The following is a 5,000-nucleotide window of genomic DNA, read 5'->3' as shown; positions in this document are numbered from 1 at the left end:
AGTGGGTAATTTGCGCGCCTGCTGCCTTCCTTGGATGTGGTAGCCGTTTCTCAGGCTCCCTCTCCGGAATCGAACCCTGATTCCCCGTTACCCGTTACAACCATGGTAGGCGCAGAACCTACCATCGACAGTTGATAAGGCAGACATTTGAAAGATGCGTCGCCGGTACGAGGACCGTGCGATCAGCCCAAAGTTATTCAGAGTCACCAAGGCAAACGGACCGGACGAGCCGACCGATTGGTTTTGATCTAATAAAAGCGTCCCTTCCATCTCTGGTCGGGACTCTGTTTGCATGTATTAGCTCTAGAATTACCACAGTTATCCAAGTAACGTGGGTACGATCTAAGGAACCATAACTGATTTAATGAGCCATTCGCGGTTTCACCTTAATGCGGCTTGTACTGAGACATGCATGGCTTAATCTTTGAGACAAGCATATGACTACTGGCAGGATCAACCAGGGAGCTGCGTCAACTAGAGCTGAGCAGCCGGCCGCCCGGGAGTGTGTCCCGGGGGCCCGCGCGAACACGCAAGCGTCCGCTCAATTATTCTGCAAACAGGAGGAGGCTGAGCTCCCCTGCACGATACACCTCGAAACCCTCTCAGGTCCCGGCGGCGCGCAGCGCCGTCCTAAGTACTTGGTCGGGTTCGAGAGAGGCGCAATCGCCCGGAGTTTGGCGAGTAGACGCTTTAGGTGCGACCACCCGTGCTCCCAACTGAGCTTGCCGCTGCCGACAGAGGCCCGGGAGCGTGCTGTCGTGGCATTGCCGGCGGGAGACAACACGCGCCACCTACGGTGGCCGGCAGCTCCAACGCCAGCGCCACAGAAGGACAAAAGCCCCACTTGGGTGCCGAAGCGAACTCTCCCAGCACAGCGCACGCGCCAACACGTCCGCACAGCTGCGATACAAACCACCTGCGAGAACCGCAGAGGCGACCGAGCAGCAGACGGCGTCGCGGCGCCGAGCGCCGGGCGGCGGCGCATCCTCAGCGCACACAGTCCTCAATCGGACCAGCACACTGCAGATGTCCACCGCGCTTCGCACCGGGCCCGCGAGGACCTACTTTGGCCGCACGGCGCCGCGTGCAGGGTGCGCCGGCGCGCAGCTGCGCCGCCTGCCGCCTCCGTCGGCCGGCGCGCCTGCCACTGGCCGCCCCCACCAGCCGGCTGTAGCGCGTGCGCCCACGCACCGCGCGGCCAGCACGCCGGGAGGCCCCCCCTCACCGGCCGGGGACGGTCCCACCCAGCCACCGCCGCGTATCGCTTCACACCCACATGCCATTCACGTTCGTGGGCATGGTGGGTATCGCTGAAACAACCGGTTGGTAGCTCAACCGATCGTCGCCATCACTGATTCACCTCTAGCGAGAACAACCGCACCACAACGGTTTACCAGTTGTTCATTTGCGTAACGTCACCAGCAAACGTAGACGTCCATCGCCATTTGCAAATTCAACGATTGTTGCATGCCTGTGTCAGGTGTCACGACACACTATGTCTGCCCACATACACGCAACAACATGTGCACGCTTCGCGAACACGTGGAAGGTGGCCCCCGTACGTATGCGATGTCCATTGCGCGAACGACTGTCAACCGGCCTCTGTCGCATGTCGCAGATGTGGAACGCAGTGCACCATGCTGTCACGGTGTGTGAGAAGAGACGACTACGTCTGACAACACGCGCCACTACATCAACAGACGGCTCATGCTGATCGCCATCCAGGGCATACCACACTGCAATCCGGCTCTTATAGGGAGACGACACATAGCTGAGTGCACAACAGTTGGACCGCATGGTTCGCCGTTGTTGGCGCAGTCGTTGTACGGTCACATGTACCACGATGTATCATTCAGTACATGAGGACCAATGTGCAGTACAGTGTGTGATTTGGACGTACAACATCAGCGGACAGTTGACACAGGCCGTACCACAGCGTAGGCTAAGTGCTTCGCCATGCGAATGCCAATGAACAACTGCGAAGGGCATTGAGCATGTACGTCCTGCTGCCATCCACATTACAGTGTATCGCTGCAAGGTGTTTAACATGAAGCGATACACTGGGGACCAGGCAGTGCGAGTAGCAAACTATATTGCGGGGGTTGCAGTTAGGCAACACTACACTAATTTAACGCGTCGTATGACAATTACAGAGCGGGTTAAGGCCCAACGTGTGTTGGGTTAAGGCCCAACGTGTGTTGGGTTAAGGCCCAACGTGTGTTGGGTTAAGGCCCAACGTGTGTTGGGTTAAGGCCCAACGTGTGTTGGGTTAAGGCCCAACGTGTGTTGGGTTAAGGCCCAACGTGTGTTGGGTTAAGGCCCAACGTGTGTTGGGTTAAGGCCCAACGTGTGTTGGGTTAAGGCCCAACGTGTGTTGGGTTAAGGCCCAACGTGTGTTGGGTTAAGGCCCAACGTGTGTTGGGTTAAGGCCCAACGTGTGTTGGGTTAAGGCCCAACGTGTGTTGGGTTAAGGCCCAACGTGTGTTGGGTTAAGGCCCAACGTGTGTTGGGTTAAGGCCCAACGTGGGTTGGGTTAAGGCCCAACGTGGGTTGGGTTAAGGCGCAACGTGGGTTGGGTTAAGGCGCAACGTGGGTTGGGTTAAGGCGCAACGTGGGTTAGGTTAAGGCGCAACGTGGGTTAGGTTAAGGCGCAACGTAGGTTAGGTTAAGGCGCAATATAGGTTAGGTTAAGGCGCAATATAGGTTAGGTTAAGGCGCAATATAGGTTAGGTTAAGGCGCAATATAGGTTAGGTTAAGGCGCAATATAGGTTAGGTTAAGGCGCAATATAGGTTAGGTTAAGGCGCAACGTAGGTTAGGTTAAGGCGCAACATAGGTTAGGTTAAGGCGCAACATAGGTTAGGTTAAGGCGCAACATGGGTTAGGTTAAGGCGCAATATAGGTTAGGTTAAGGCACAATATGGGTTAGGTTAAGGCACAATATGGGTTAGGTTAAGGCACAATATGGGTTAGGTTAAGGCACAATATGGGTTAGGTTAAGGCACAATATGGGTTAGGTTAAGGCACAATATGGGTTAGGTTAAGGCACAATATGGGTTAGGTTAAGGCACAATATGGGTTAGGTTAAGGCACAATATGGGTTAGGTTAAGGCACAATATGGGTTAGGTTAAGGCACAATATGGGTTAGGTTAAGGCACAATATGGGTTAGGTTAAGGCACAATATGGGTTAGGTTAAGGCACAATATGGGTTAGGTTAAGGCACAATATGGGTTAGGTTAAGGCACAATATGGGTTAGGTTAAGGCACAATATGGGTTAGGTTAAGGCACAATATGGGTTAGGTTAAGGCACAATATGGGTTAGGTTAAGGCACAATATGGGTTAGGTTAAGGCACAATATGGGTTAGGTTAAGGCACAATATGGGTTAGGTTAAGGCACAATATGGGTTAGGTTAAGGCACAATATGGGTTAGGTTAAGGCACAACGTGGGTTAGGTTAAGGCACAACGTGGGTTAGGTTAAGGCACAACGTGGGTTAGGTTAAGGCACAACGTGGGTTAGGTTAAGGCACAACGTGGGTTAGGTTAAGGCACAACGTGGGTTAGGTTAAGGCACAACGTGGGTTAGGTTAAGGCACAACGTGGGTTAGGTTAAGGCACAACGTGGGTTAGGTTAAGGCACAACGTGGGTTAGGTTAAGGCACAATACGGGTTAGGTTAAGGCACAATACGGGTTAGGTTAAGGCACAATACGGGTTAGGTTAAGGCACAATACGGGTTAGGTTAAGGCACAATACGGGTTAGGTTAAGGCACAATACGGGTTAGGTTAAGGCACAATACGGGTTAGGTTAAGGCACAATACGGGTTAGGTTAAGGCACAATACGGGTTAGGTTAAGGCACAATACGGGTTAGGTTAAGGCACAGTACGGGTTAGGTTAAGGCACAATACGGGTTAGGTTAAGGCACAATACGGGTTAGGTTAAGGCACAATACGGGTTAGGTTAAGGTACAATACGGGTTAGGTTAAGGCACAATACGGGTTAGGTTAAGGCACAATACGGGTTAGGTTAAGGCACAATACGGGTTAGGTTAAGGCACAATATGGGTTAGGTTAAGGCACAATATGGGTTAGGTTAAGGCACAATATGGGTTAGGTTAAGGCACAATATGGGTTAGGTTAAGGCACAATATGGGTTAGGTTAAGGCACAATATGGGTTAGGTTAAGGCACAATATGGGTTAGGTTAAGGCACAATATGGGTTAGGTTAAGGCACAATATGGGTTAGGTTAAGGCACAATATGGGTTAGGTTAAGGCACAATATGGGTTAGGTTAAGGCACAATATGGGTTAGGTTAAGGCACAATATGGGTTAGGTTAAGGCACAATATGGGTTAGGTTAAGGCACAACGTGGGTTAGGTTAAGGCACAACGTGGGTTAGGTTAAGGCACAACGTGGGTTAGGTTAAGGCACAACGTGGGTTAGGTTAAGGCACAACGTGGGTTAGGTTAAGGCACAACGTGGGTTAGGTTAAGGCACAACGTGGGTTAGGTTAAGGCACAACGTGGGTTAGGTTAAGGCACAACGTGGGTTAGGTTAAGGCACAATACGGGTTAGGTTAAGGCACAATACGGGTTAGGTTAAGGCACAATACGGGTTAGGTTAAGGCACAATACGGGTTAGGTTAAGGCACAATACGGGTTAGGTTAAGGCACAATACGGGTTAGGTTAAGGCACAATACGGGTTAGGTTAAGGCACAATACGGGTTAGGTTAAGGCACAATACGGGTTAGGTTAAGGCACAATACGGGTTAGGTTAAGGCACAACGTGGGTTAGGTTAAGGCACAACGTGGGTTAGGTTAAGGCACAACGTGGGTTAGGTTAAGGCACAACGTGGGTTAGGTTAAGGCACAACGTGGGTTAGGTTAAGGCACAACGTGGGTTAGGTTAAGGCACAACGTGGGTTAGGTTAAGGCACAATACGGGTTAGGTTAAGGCACAATACGGGTTAGGTTAAGGCACAATACGGGTTAGGTTA

The 5,000-nt window shown here is 51.7% G+C and overlaps 1 non-coding gene across 1 annotated transcript in view; it reads right to left on the bottom strand.

Annotated features, from left to right (window-relative positions):
• LOC124560821 overlaps positions 1 to 464 on the bottom strand; it is a 1,910-nt gene extending 1,446 nt beyond the window's left edge. Inside the window, exon 1 of the ribosomal RNA XR_006969331.1 lies at positions 1 to 464. This exon is cut by the window's left edge and continues 1,446 nt beyond it. This is a non-coding gene — a ribosomal RNA (small subunit ribosomal RNA).
• Positions 465 to 5,000: the final 4,536 nt, after the last annotated feature.

This window comes from Schistocerca americana, unplaced genomic scaffold, assembly GCF_021461395.2.
Source record: "Schistocerca americana isolate TAMUIC-IGC-003095 unplaced genomic scaffold, iqSchAmer2.1 HiC_scaffold_112, whole genome shotgun sequence".
Taxonomy (NCBI): domain Eukaryota; kingdom Metazoa; phylum Arthropoda; class Insecta; order Orthoptera; family Acrididae; genus Schistocerca; species Schistocerca americana.
Note: the sequence above shows the minus strand (reverse complement) of the source record. Positions and strands in the feature narration are given on the sequence as shown.